The 15,374-nt window shown below is 29.1% G+C and overlaps 1 protein-coding gene across 11 annotated transcripts in view; it reads right to left on the reverse strand.

Moving 5' to 3' along the window:
• Nucleotides 1–3,351: 3,351 nt before the first annotated feature.
• Nucleotides 3,352–15,374, reverse strand: part of LOC107451863 (uncharacterized) — a 114,748-nt gene continuing 102,725 nt past the window's right edge. For all 11 annotated transcript variants that reach the window (XM_087150743.1, XM_087150742.1, XM_087150739.1 and 8 more), the window contains one exon: nt 3,352–7,241. The gene's annotated coding sequence lies outside the window, so the exon portion shown is untranslated. The remainder of the gene's footprint in view (nt 7,242–15,374) is intronic.

Consider the following 15,374-nt stretch of genomic DNA (forward strand, 5'->3'; position numbering starts at 1 on the left):
AGAGTTTTATATACCAAATAATCGTACCAAAAAGAATTTTTATACACTAATTAGGGGGCACATAATGAGTCAAAATAGATTTCGTTAATTAACCGTAAGGAAGTTCTTTAAGCTATATATTCGTGAAACCAACGTGTGAGTCGTAGTGTGGTTGTTTGCGCCATGGCTAAAGACGTTAGTTGCCTCGTGGGTCAGGGGTTCGGTCCTGGTCACGGATTAATTTATAATTTTTTTTTCCATTTACTGTATTTTATTTTTTTAAATTTACTTTTCGATATTTCACCGTGATTAAAGTGTTATATGTATAAAAATAATTATTTTTCCATGGGAAAGAGGGAATAATGGCTGAAAAACGGATAAATTTCGACCCCGGAGCTACTCACACGACTTACTCCGTAACTCCCTTTAATATTAACTTATAATTTTCAAACTCGACCAGAAATTAGAGTTTTATATACCAAATAATCGTACCAAAAAGAATTTTTATACACTAATTAGGGGGCACATAATGAGTCAAAATAGATTTCGTTAATTAACCGTAAGGAAGTTCTTTAAGCTATATATTCGTGAAAGCAACGTGTGAGTCGTAGTGTGGTTGTTTCCGCCATGGCTAAAGAAGTTAGTTGCCTCGTGGGTCAGGGGTTCGGTCCTGGTCACGGATTAATTTATAATTTTTTTTTCCATTTACTGTATTTTATTTTTTTAAATTTACTTTTCGATATTTCACCGTGATTAAAGTGTTATATGTATAAAAATAATTATTTTTCCATGGGAAAGAGGGAATAATGGCTGAAAAACGGATAAATTTCGACCCCGGAGCTACGCACACGACTTACTCCGTAACTCCCTTTAATATTAACTTATAATTTTCAAACTCGACCAGAAATTAGAGTTTTATATACCAAATAATCGTACCAAAAAGAATTTTTATACACTAATTAGGGGGCACATAATGAGTCAAAATAGATTTCGTTAATTAACCGTAAGGAAGTTCTTTAAGCTATATATTCGTGAAAGCAACGTGTGAGTCGTGGTGTGGTTGTTTGCGCCATGGCTAAAGAAGTTAGTTGCCTCAGGGGTTCGGTCCTGGTCACGGATTAATTTATAATTTTTTTTCCATTTACTGTATTTTATTTTTTAAATTTATTTTTCGATATTTCAACGTGATTAAAGTGTTATATGTATAAAAATAATTATTTTTCTTTGGGAAAGAGGGAATAATAGCTGAAAAACGGATAAATTTACATTTCGTCCGCATTAAAAGATTTTAAAATGAATCACGATATTTTCGAATTTAGAATATTCAATTCGTCGTTTAATTTGTATCACATGTTTTTTGAGGCAAAGAATTGTTTCCCCCTCCCTTTTTTTAAAATGTTATCATGCTCTTCCTTTTACCGGTCTGCTTTTTTTAATACCTCACGCCTCAAGGAAAGAATAGAGAGCATCGATTACTTTGTTTACAAAGTACAAATGACAAAAAAGAAAAGTTACAGTATTCATAAAAAGAAGGTATTATAACTTTTTCTTTGTTTGAAAACTTAATATTTATTTTTGTAACCGTCTTTGAGCAGCCGACCCAATTTTATGGGTTTACGACTACTGATGTTCAACTTCGTATCCTTGTCGTTTTGAACCCAATCCAGAAGACAAGGGAACTCCTGGATCAAGTATTGGGAGAAATTTGCCTTCATGGAGGACTTTTTGATGGAACTAACCCGCATTTGCGTTACATAGAGAGGAAGACCACGAGTACCTCCCACGGTTAGCCTGACGGCAAGGGAACTCTAACCTTTGATCAGTCTAACACAGAGGATATGTCACGTCTGCACTGTGGTCGGGCGCAAGCCGGATGCGGAATTCATATCTACCTGCTATCGCCGGGATCGAACCCCGGTTCACCTCATTGGATAGGCGAACGCTCTATCCCCTGAGCCATCGCGGGTCACTTAATATATATTTTTTATAACCGTCGTTGAACAGCCAATCCAATTTGGGCTTACGACTACTAATGTTCTACTCAGTAGCCTTGTATTCTTGAACGAATCCAAAAGACAAGGAAACCCCTGGATTAGTACCCCCAGAGGCATTGATTTGCTTTGGGAACATGGAGGACTTTGCGACCCGACAGATTTAACGTGCTCCAGTCACCATTAACTACACGGGGAGTCTTTGGCAGACGGGAAATCGAACCCACGACCTCTTAGACATGGGCCCTTTGCCCTACCAACCAGGCTATCCCGGTCCCTTTACTTAATATTTTGGAATATTAATTGCTTATTCCATATAGTAGATGGAGTAAAAAAAAGTTCTGATTTTTATGAAGTTTTAATAAATAACCCAAAAATGCAAGTTTTTTTTTCGTCTCAAGAGGGGGTTCTGGATTTGCATAAGTATAGGCCAACCTGATATTCTGGTTAGTATAAGAGACGATCAGAATAAATAATTGTAAGTAAAACGAATATTATTATAATTTACAATTAAAATTAAATCAAAGGTTAGAATTCCTTTGCCATCAAAGCTCCGTTAGAGATTCTGATGGTTTTTCTCTCCATATAAAATTCTATCAAAAATTTCTTCTAGTTTATCCCAATTTTCGATCTAGAAGTTTCTTTGTCTTCTGGGCTGGGTTCGAAATTAAAAAACAAGGAATAGAACATTGATAGACGTAAACCCAAACATGGGTCGGCTTTTCAACACCGGACATAAAATAAAATCATATTCGTGATTTACAGACACGATTACAGTTTTTATCGTAAATTATAATTACTTGCACTCGTTAAATTTTTAGTGGCGAAACAGGTTCAAACACTGCTCCCGAATGCAATGCGAGCTAAGTGCAATTAATATATGAACTTTCTTAATTGGTTGCATACAAATCATAGTTTAAATCCTTGGAACATTGAACTTAGTGGTCGGAATTACAGCACTACAAGTTGTGAAACTACTGTTGTTACTACTTTTATTCGCAGTTTGAAGTGTCGAGTGCTACTTTGTTTTGTAAAATAAAAGTAGTATAGTAGTTTGTTACCTATAATGAGGTGAAAAACTAAATACTTCCATGAAGTTCGGTTCTTCATTACTGAAGTTGTAAAGCAAAAGGGGCCCCAATTAAGTTAAGTTGGGCCCTGGAGCCACCTGCACACCAATCTCCCTGCTTTACACTACTCTCCCATTGAATAACATGGGGGGGGGAACTTTTGTTGGGGGAAAAAACTGACAGCTTAAAATCTCATGCTCAGAGCATTAAGTATTACCAATTTCATTTTTATTAATTTCAAAATTTTTTTCTTTTTCATATGTCAATACATTGTAATTTCATGGTATAACAAATAAAAAAATAAACTTAACTATTTTCAAAAAACAATTTTATTAAAAAAATATTTACATGTCCGTACATACAAAAAATACAAGTATAATTAAAACAAAGTATTCAAAAATATTTAAAAAAAATATATGTTTTTAACAATAAATGTCAACACTACAGATCAAATTGAAAAATTTACAGATGAAACAAAGAACTTGAATGAATGGTGAACATACTTTTTTAATGGAGTTTAACATACTAAAACTTCGATACAAAAAGTATTTTACGAATTCAGAATGTCTTACAGCCTTCCCTTAAAAAAATTAAAAAGTTCAGTATCATATTTCAATATATCATTTTTTTCAAACTAACAGGCAATATTTGAAAATAATTAAATTAATATAAAGAAATTTTAATGTTATGTTAAATTGTACATTTTTGGAAATATATATATTGTATTATAATTTTTATTTAATTATACATACTTTTAAAAAAATTTTCTTACAAAAATGCACCAATATTTTCAAATATAATAATGTTCATAATATTTTTATTCAGGAATATATCTCAATATGATTGATTGAAAAGTAACAAATTCATGCCAATTTAGTTTCAGAATTGCCTATCAACATTGTAATTTTTCCAACAAAACTTTTAAAAAGTTTTAATAAATCACTTTTCTATAGATTTAAGAAATTCCGCTCTTTTGTCTAATCTATTAAGAATTAATAGACAATTTCAAGTTGTAAAAATTTGTGATTTGTTGAAGTGTGGAACTATTCACAAATAATTCTACTAAATGATTGAAGTATCTTATAAATTCCACCCGCTTTCCTATTTCAGAATTTTTAGGACTTTTAAATATTATAAAGACAAAAAACTTGATTGATTAATTCAATAATTGCAGAATTTTTAAAATGCTAAATTTAGGAGTTGTATTCAAATTAATATTTTTTAAATGACATTTAGTTGCATTTAAAATTAGCGATACTTCAATCAAAAATATTAAAATATAATTTTAAAAATATTTAATTTACAATTTTAAACTAAATTTTAAATTTTTTAATGGGCTCGTAGTATGAAATTACTTCTTTTGGGAGTTAATAGCAAACCTAATTTTGAAACTAATAAAATAATATTTTTTATTTAACGTATACTTCTTTTAAATTGTATTTTTTATTAAATTTTAATCCGTGATTTGAAAAACGTGTTTTTGAAGTTTTTTATGTTACAGGGTGAGTAGCCAGATTTTTCAACAAAAAATAAGCACCTTTTAAGTACTTTTTAAGCACCCAAAAAATATTTCTAATTACTCTCCAAAAAAAAATCGTAATTTGGATCTATGCAATAATAAAAAACATTTTCTTCTATCGTTTAAAGTTCTTAATTTATAAACATAAAATCAATAAAATTTAGAAACATTGTCAAAAACTTTAAATAATCATGATAAAATAACTAGTTTCTGATAAATATTACAGAGAAAATTGGGAAAATCATGCATTTTCTGCAATTTAGAATGACAATCGATATGGCAAAGAAAAAATTTCTTTTTAAAAATTAGAAAATTAAGCACTTTTTACTAACCTCGAATACAAAAAGCACCTTTAAATGCTTTTAAAAAATGTAAATCAAAAACAAGCACCTTTAAGCCTTTTTTAAAAATGCTATGCACCCTGTGTTACTATGCAAAAAAACATTTTTTCCCCGCAACTATTCCTTGATAAAAACAAAAATATTGAAAAAATGAGACTTGAATAAATGCATTGATATTATTTAACAGGAAATACTGTTTGGAGAGGAGGAAAAAATCTGAAATTATCAAACAAATAGTAAAAATATTATCAACAATTTCAAACACGTGATATAACTTGATATAAAGTCTTGAGTAAATGATATTTACGAGCACTTACGTTTAAAATGCATAAAATAAACATTACAAAATGTGGTTCAACAAAGAGTACAATAAATATTCATTTTTGATCTCCACTAATCACCATAAGGACAAAACCTCAACCAACGTCGATCCCAAACTCTTGTGGCAGCTGATCGTACTACAGCTTTTAATATGGAGAAACTGTAACATGTGTAAGAAACAGCATATTCTGTAACAATTTATATCAAAGAAATACACAAAAGCCCTGCTAATCTGAATGAATTGGGACTGTTCACACTGTTAAAATCCATAATTCAGATAGCAATTTTTGCTGTCATAATCAAAGCTGTGTCCCACTCAAATTTAGAAATTAAATTCCCATGCTTTTGCAGGGAAATTTTACAAAATTCCAGAATATATTTCTTCAATATGAGGCAAGATCTCATCAAATATAATATATTTTTTATATAATAAATTACAATTACTTTTTTGATCAAACATACATCACATATTATTCTTGTAAAAAATGACATTTCAGTTGATGGTTTACCATGTAGATTTTAAAATACACAAGTATATAAATTGCAGATCAAAGCACGATTTTAAGCACAAAATCTGAAAAAATTAAAACTCAAAGTAACATAGTTCATCAATAAACCTATTATTACAGATGTAAGTCATCTTACATCTGCTTAAAAGCCAAATTTAATTTATGCAGAAAGCTTAAAAACATAGTATTAGAACTGAAAATATTGTTAGATTGAAGAAGAAATTTAAAACAAATTTTTAAACAAAAAGTAGTTTTTACAAATTAATGATATAATTTCAGTTATAATCTAAAAAAAGCTTAACCATGTAGCAACTAAGTTTTTACTAACTATTTACTTTGTTGTGAAAGTTATTCACTTTGAAACTCATCGGCTAGTTATTATTATTTTTAGGATTCGTTTAAGGCCAAAACTTGAAAAAAGCTTCAGACAAACCTGAAAAATAATCCATTTTAAAATTGATTATAACAATAAGTAACCAATGAGGCTCAATGTCTAACATATATTTTTATTATTCTGTGTAAAAATTTTGCTATGATCAAATTTTTTTAGAAATATTAATATTGGAATACTAATTTGTGAAAAATATTTTTTGTTAAACAATTTCCTGTTTCAAATTAGTTAAAAATATTTTTATTTTTTACAAAACTTAATATTTTGCAAATCTTCTATCAAGAAATAAGTTTCATTGCTAATTGAACAAAAGTATATTTTATTTCTGACAAAATATTGCCTTTTATAACAAAAGTGTAATACAGAATTTAATTGAAATTTTAATGAAAATTCTGGAAAAGTCAGGAGATTTTATTACTAAAATTGAGTGGAAAATTAAATTTATATTATATTCATTTTCAGCTTGTGCAGACACCAAAACAAATTCAGACTAGATGTCATTCCAAACCAGTAAATTGAACTGTCTGTAACACTTAATTTAAAGACTGATGAAACAAGGAAAAAATTAATTATGTTCATCATGCTAAATATTTTCTAAATAAGTAGTTTTTCATTGCATACCTGCCAACATTGAAGAAATAAAATAACAGTGAATTTACAAACCGTTTCAATTTTGGGTTTACGACTACTCGTGTTCAGCTCTTGTAATTTTGAACCCAATCCAGAAGACAAGGGAACTCCTGGATCAAGCATTGGGAGAAATTTGCTTTAAGGAGAACTTTTTGGTGGAACTAACCTGCATTTAATTTACATGTAGAGGAAAACCACGAAAACCTCCCACGGTTAGCCAGGCGACATAATTATACAATATTAAAAAACTATACAATGAAAACTTGTTATGTATACAATTATACAACAAACAAAAATTACGGTTGAACACTGAGAGTAATTAAAATAATTATTTTAATTCTTCTTCTTCTCTGGTACATTGTCTTACAAGTGATGGATTGCATCTAACATGCCTTACAATATCAGTCTTGTGAAATTGAGGAATGGTTCCTTCAATGGTGCAAACTTTACAGTTGTACCGTAAAAACTCAGTTTGGGAGTTGTACTCAAACTGTAAAGGTAAAGAGTTCATGCACAAGGTTAGTACTGAAATCTTAAAACAAAAAAATAAGCATCTTTTAAGCACTAAAAAAATATTTTCAAGCACTATACACATTAACAAAATGCAAAATAATTTTTATAAACTTTACTTGATCATGATAAAATAACTAGTTAATGACAAAGAACTCTTTGATTAAGAGATTTTTCAATTCAATATCAGGGAGTGGAAAATGAAGTCTGAATTTGAGAATATTTTGCAAAATGGAGCAGAGTTGTATGTGATAGAGCAATAATCTTACCAAACTCAGCTCAGTAGACACTCATACGGACTCACGAGTATTTCTTGAAGCATGGACACTAATGACGGACGGTCGGATTGTGGTTGATTGTTGAAATGGGTTGTGGTTAAATGAATTGTGGAAACGTTGCATAGAACAATGAGCAAAGCACATATGAGAAAACCACATTTTGCATAATACGTGGAAAAAATCGATAGGGTAAAGAAAGAAATCTCCATTTCCAAAAGGGAAAATTAAGCACTTTTTAAACACCTTATGAAAAAAGCACCTTGAAGGGCTTTTTAAAAACGCTATGCACCATGATGAACAGGGCTAGGCTAGCAACACCTAAAATTAACATATATTAAAGCATCATGATAAGAAAACAAATAATATAGTATTATTGTTTTCCAAGAGATTCCAATAGACTTTGGAAAATATTGATCTTCAGAGAACAACACATCCAAATTTCTTTACACTAGAAGTGGGTTCCCTATTTTGAATGTGAAATCTTAAACTTTTTATTCGTCCATTAATATGCACAGTCATAACTATTCTCTCTAATGATAGACAAAACAAAGAAATTTAGAACTTGAATAATCAAGACACTTGTAACAAAGCAATGATGTAATTTGTACAATGATGTACTCAGATTTATTATAAATTATCTCCATAAGTTATTAAGAAAAATATTTTATACATACAGTAGGACCTTGGTATGATGTGAGGCTGTCAGATTGGACAAAAACATCATAAATTACAAGATGTCATTATATCAAAGACATAAAAATTGCCATTATAACTGGAATTCCCATAAAAATGCATACAAATTTAATTGCATTTTTCTATTTTTGTTTGTTTACTCTCATCTTACTAGAAGGCTACAACCCCTGCTCGCTCCGCTCACCAACCCCCACAATCCATTCTCGTTCATCATTGTTTACTTCTTCTTAAATGTCAATATTTTCCACAAACACGCAGAACATTTTGGTTCCTAAATAAACAATCATTTTAGCTTTATGCAAGAACACTTGCTAACATAACGAAATGGACGATCACTTGAATTTGTAAAATAATCCTTTCTTCTTCTTCTTGGGCACTACAGCCTATGACAGGTTAAGGACATTCCAATAAGTTTTTGCCATCTTGATCTATTCTGTGCCATGGCCTTCCAGTTAGTTATTCCTATTATCTTTAAGTCCCTCTCAACTGCGCCCAGTCACCTAGTCGTTGGACAACCCCTTTTTCTTGTACCTACTAGTATAAAAAAGGTTACTTTTTTTAGGGGTTTTGGTAAACAGATGTCCCAGCCATCGAATGCCATTGGTGTTAAAAACACAAACTAGGTCTGGTTGCTTACACTTTTTTTTTTTTAGAGAGAGGGGGATACTTAGAAGAAAAGAATTTTTGGTGCAGTCTATGAGAATAACAAATGGCCCACCCTTTACAATCATGAGTTATATTATGTAAAATAAACCTTTGGACTTTAAAAAAAAGTTGATCCAAAAGAACAGACTATGTGTGACTCAATCAGAAGAGATAAATGAAAAGAAATTTTACTCATTTACAAAATTTATACCAATTCAAATAGAGAAAGGTTATCAGGGGTCTGTCCAGACATTTTGGGAAAGGTCTAGGTTTTGTAAAATTGTGAAAAAACTGCTCACAATTTGTGAATATAAAATAAGAGGTAAGTCGCACTCTTTCAAACAGGGTAGTACTTTTCTGAATTTGTGCAAATAGGGTCTTGTTATTGCAAAAATTGCTAAAAGCCTTTTCAAGAAGTTTTTAAATTGCAAATAGATACAAGATTCTGTTCAACAATTGCTGCTTCTAAATTAGAGATGCAACATACAAATATTTGGTATTTAGCCTATACTGCTCAACACAGAATATTCATCTCAGACGAATAATGGAAACAAAATCACTCACATATTTAATAATTTCATTTGACACATTTTAAATAATACAACTTAGTTATGTATCACTCTTAATGTGTTACGCATTAAGTAAACTTAAAATTCTTAAATTTATAATATTTTATTTCAAAAATTGCTAGAAATTAATTTTTATTACATAATAATCTATTATGTAACGTTAAGAATAATTAATTGATTATGAATCATAAATTGATCAATTACTTATTTACAAAAAAATATATAATTTAATATCAATAAGAATGTGCACATGATGCTTGTAAAAGTAGAAATATTTTCTTAGAATACTACATTTGGAATTTAAACGTAGGGAAACTTGGAAAACTTAGTTCGTTTCGAATGGTCTTTCTTTTATTCCTGGGAAGGGTTTCTTCAATTAACAAAATAATAATGAAGATAAACAAATTTGTGAAGGGTCCAATTAAAAGAAAAATTATATTGTGAAGGGTCCGTTTTTATGGAAAGATATTTTGTGAAAGGTTCGTTAACGGATCCAAATTTCTTCTAAACCAGGGGTGTCAAACTAGCGGCCCGAGATGAGCATTTTTGTGGCCCAGTCAATATATCAGAAGCAAAGTAAAAATAAACTAGAAATGTGAATTAGAAATAAAACCAGCATATAAAATTATAATATACTTTATTTATAAACTATGCGGATCATTTTAAATTGTACGCACGAAAATGTAAAATTCTAATTGGCTGAAATGGAGTCCGTTTCACACTAAGCTATCAATTAAATAGTACATAATAAGGTTTATCCTACTATAGCGAGGTAAGTTAGTTATCTTGCTCCAAGGTTCTCAAACAATTCTGAGATTTAAAAGAAAAAATATGTAAGTTTTTACAAATTATAAATCAAGATACAAGCTTGTTCTCCGATCAAATATGGTTGCAAGATTTATCTTTTATGGTTGATGTAACCAAACACTTATCTGATTTAAATTTCTTGTTACAAGGCGAAGATCAGATCATTACGAACATGTTTGATATATTTAAAGCATTCATATGTAAACTATTTCTTTGGGAAAGGCAACTAAAAAATGAAGATTTAACGCACTTCCCAGTGCAACAAGAACAAATCTAGTTTAGATGATACTGCATTGTATCAAAAATACGCAAAAAAAATTTCAAATCTTGGAACAGAATTTGAAACAAGGTTTAAAGATTTTAATTCTTTGGAAGACAAATTTTGTTTGTCTTCTTCAATTTTCTCAATGAATATAGACTCAGTACCCAGTTACATGCAAATGGAAGAGATTGAGATTCAATGCGACTCAAATTTGAAGGCAAAATTCACTGAAGTGAGTGTGAATGAGTTTCACGAATATTTACCGGCAAGGTTTGAAAATACTCGAAAATTCGTATATGAAATTATTTCCATGTTTGGAAGTACTAGTCTCGGCCAATTAAATTTCTCCCGAAATAGAAAAGATAGTAGCAGAGAAGAGATGTCAAGTATCAGGACGTAAACAATAATTTAACCTTATATATGTTTATTACAATTTAAAATAAAAATATTTGTTTCGATGAACATTAATTTTTTTTTGCGGCCCACCTAAAGTTAAGCATTGCTCATTTGGCCCAAGTTAGCTTTTCAGTTTGACACCCCTGTTCTAAACAGACCCCTGGTTATTAGCACTCTTTAAGTTTTATTTAATATTTTTAAAAACTTCACTGTAAATATTAAGATTTATATCTGACAACACATAATCTCTCTCTCTTTTGTAATGCTTGATTTATAACTACTCATACGTGAGTTAAGAAAAAACTAATGAAGATTTCGTGGGGAAAAATAAATTTTCTACAACAATAGATAATATTTAAAGTAAAAACTCTGAAAAAAATCACAAAAAGGCACTTTTATTTGCAATTATTCTATCAAACGAATAGGAATTTCAAAAAGAACTGTCGTTAAAATTATAAATGCTCGCAATCAGCACATTAAATTTTAACTCTGTGTTGCATTTAAACAGCTATTTTTTTTTTACTACAAGTTTAACAGCTGTTGAAGGTGTAGTAAATTCTTGAAATAACAATAGAATCATACTTTTTTTCCTTGTACACATTTCTACACACTTTCTTGATTTCAAGTTTCTAAGTCTAATACTTTTTGAGCAGAAAAAGCAAAATGTAATGCAAAGCAATGGAAAATAAAAAAGGTACAAAAAATTCACACAAAAAGCTTTTAAAATTGTAGAAATTTGTGAAAAAAATTGAAATTTTAAAAAAAAAATATTGTAAAGTTTATAAGCAAACACGTGGAAACCTTTTTATCATGCCAAATCCAACTCTGTAGTGGTATCCCTGTTGTCAGAAGCCAACAAGTTTAACATATAACTTTCTAATGTTAATTTTTTTATTTCATCATAATTCCTGAGCACTTTTCTACGTATCTTAGTAATTTCAAAGTGTCATAGTTCTCATGCAGCAAAACAAAATGTAACATTAAGATGAACACTCAAAAGAGCCGTAGTTCTTATGATTTTTTAATAAAGAGAGAGAGTACACGAAGAATTTTTCAACAATTCTAAAATACTTATTCTTTCTTGTAGAAAGATGACTCGAAATGTCAGTATTTCAGGGCAATAATATTAGAGGACCCTCTAATTACTGTGATTTTTTTACATTATCAATATAGAAGATTAAATAGAACCAAGCTGAAAAGACGTTAAAAGTGAGAAAGAAATCGTTATTCACAGGTATATATATATTTCAAACTGCATATGCATTTAAAATCTGTTTATAATTTTACGGACATAGATCTGCTGGCACGCTTATTTCCTTTATTTTTCTGAATTTGAGAATTACATGTTTAAGTGATGCACCATGATTACTTAACCCTCCTGGCGTTTCCCCTCTCTCTTAGTTTCTTACTACAAGCAGCAGACACATTTTAGAAAGATTCTACTAAAAGTGTCCAGGGTCGGACAAAAGGTATGCTTTCCCCCTCCTGCTTCAATTTGTGGTTAAAAGGGGTGATTATCGGTCTAGGTGGTCAAGGAGGGTCAAGACAGTTTGATGGATGAATTGTGTTTTGTGATTCACTTTTCTGAAAGTCGTTTTTGAACTTCATACAATCTTACCCTTTTCTCTGAAATATCAAGCAATTCTTTCGTTCTGATAAGATAATTACTTTCTGGTTATGTTACATTCTTTCTTGTCCTTAGCTTTTTCACAATGATATAGTTGAAATATAACATCAAAGGAATGTTCAATGAAATGGAGCTGAATAGATTCTTGTGATTGATAATTTTTCCTTCCTGTTTCCTGTGATTTCTTTTATTTCCCAGATACATCTGCAGCTACCATCTAAGTTTTTTATTTTAAAAAATGCGTGTGCATTTTAAATTGCCTCATTTCCGAATTCAAAGTACAATTTTGTTGATATACAAGCTAGTGAAAAGTCATATTTATCTTTTAAGTATATTAATGATATTTTTAAATTTTAAAAAATAATTAATGAGTATTTTTTCAATAATGTTCGATTAGAAAAATGACTGCTGTTCAGTAGATATTATTTATTTAATTCCCGTTTTATTTCTCTTTTTCTTTGAAATTAAGTAAAAAGAAAGCTTTCGCTAAACGCTGCTTTTCTAAAGATGGAATATTGTTAAAAACATACTTAAAACTTTTTAATGTACGTTAATACTCTTTAAATAGTGCTCGTATTGAATTTCAAGTTATTTGGATAATTTATTCTTAATTCGCCTTTTAAATATTTAAGTAAAAGCTGTTCATATTACACTTTATAAAATTGACTAAAAATATAAACTTTTATCTATACACTAGTTAAGCAAAACTGCATTTTTTATTGTAAATTTTCTTATTTTATTTTATAGGGTATTATCAATAATAAAGCTTAAAAAATTCGTAACCTTATGAAATTTTACATACAAAGAATAAATATCAGTACAGGAAATGTTGTAAGAATATTATTTTACAAGTAAATATAATGATTCTTTGTAGATTTGTCCATTGCTGTTAAATTCAAAGGAATGATTTTAACAATATAGATCATGCAATGATATATATTTGGAAAAAAAAATCACGTGGAAGTAATAGAATTTAAATATACAAAAATAAACGTAGTTATACAAAAATTTTCGGTAGTATTGGTTTAAAATATTTATTATCGATTTTTTTTTTTTTTTTTTTAAATTCATCTCTTTGCACCATGTTGCTCCACGGAATCAGCTATTCCACACTAGTAAAAAATGGCGACTAATAAACACAATGGTAAATAACAAACAACAATAATTGTTTTCGGCTTATATAATATAGTTCGTGAAAAATTGAAAAAATGTGTTAAAAGGACTTCATCACTTTCTCTCCCTATCTGTTAGTAGAAAAAAACGTTGTTCTGCGTTTCTTCTTCATCGAAACAAACTGACAAGAATTAGAAATAATGGTTATGACATAAAAATGTTTTGACATAAGAGAAGGTACTAACATAAGAGAAGGTACTAAGATTATGCACACCTTTTGTATAGCAATAAAATAACATCAAAAATGCTTTTTTTTTTTTTAAAAAAAAGTAATTTCTTTTTTTAAAATTGGAAATAGCATATAAAATAAATATAATAGGATTTTTTTAAAGTTTTTTACTTTTTACAGTGCGCAGCTTAGCAGTAAAAAATCAAAGAACGTATGTAACATAAGCAGAAAAATTTATTAAAATAAGAAAAGTAAAATTTTCTGCATTACTTCGGTCAAATATCAATAAATTAAAGATCATAACAACTTTTTATTTTCTAGAAAAATTAAATTCAAAAATTTTTTTAAAAGAAAATTATTTTTAAGAAAACTGACATTAAGTTATGTTATCTGTGATTTTAATTTATATGGGGTAAAATATATTTAGAATAATAAAACTTGTATCCCTTAATAGTCATATTTACTATTCATAAGAGTAATATTTTAAAAATATTGTATTTATAATAAATAGCAATATATTTATGAATGTTGTGGATTATGAATGAAATTGAGATTGTGGTTGGGCACAAAAATTTGCTATCGCTTTTTTTTTAAACATATGTTTTGTTGGATTATGTTTTATAAATTTGTTTATAACGTCATTGATAAATTCAAAAATATACAATTCCAAAGAATCAAAATAACGTAATGCCTTCCATTTTAGTTGCCAAATATTTTTAGAACTTTTCATTCAAGTAGCGAGTTAATTTTTATTCCAACAGCAAATTCTGCATACAAAATGCATCGAAAGATTACTGATGAAGTAAAATGGATATTTTGTTGCAGAGAGTTATTGAATTTTATTTTCCGTGACCTTTAATCATAAATTTTATCCATTACTTCAATTATTTTACTTGTTATGTTCGCAGAATTGTCATGTACTTTATTTAAGTTCATTTATGTTTTATTTTTAATTCTAGCTTACTTTTATTCTTATTTTTTGTTTTAAGTTTATTTAAGCTCTTATTTTAAGTTTTTTTTTCGCAGTCGAAGTTTAGACTTTAATTGAATTGCAGAAAATATAGAGACAAATCTTCTCTTCATTTCGCATTTCTCTAACTTCTGCAATACACTTTTAGTACTATACGCCCATTTTTTTAGATCACCTTTTTTCAGTATTTTTAACCATGAACAAAAAAGAAAGCGTGCCCTTTATATGAAACTGTATGATAACTAGTATGATATCTGGATACTAGTATGATAAGTATTGTCTAGATCATATTTAGATCACAATAAGGGTTTGTTTATCGCTTCGCGTACCCCCATTTCAAATTAAACTTCTGAAAACTATTTTAATAACTTAACAAAAACATCATGTAATCATCTACTTTAGCTTTCAGACAATCAATCGATGCATATTTTAGTATGAATGTCAGTACTGTAATACTTACGTTGGTTGTTCTGGATTGAACAACTTTTAAATTCGTGAAATATTAGGGAGATCTGAAAGTAATG

The sequence above is a fragment of the Parasteatoda tepidariorum genome, chromosome 9 (genome assembly GCF_982258835.1).
Source record: "Parasteatoda tepidariorum strain Cologne lab strain chromosome 9, Ptep-v5.0, whole genome shotgun sequence".
Lineage (NCBI taxonomy): Eukaryota > Metazoa > Arthropoda > Arachnida > Araneae > Theridiidae > Parasteatoda > Parasteatoda tepidariorum.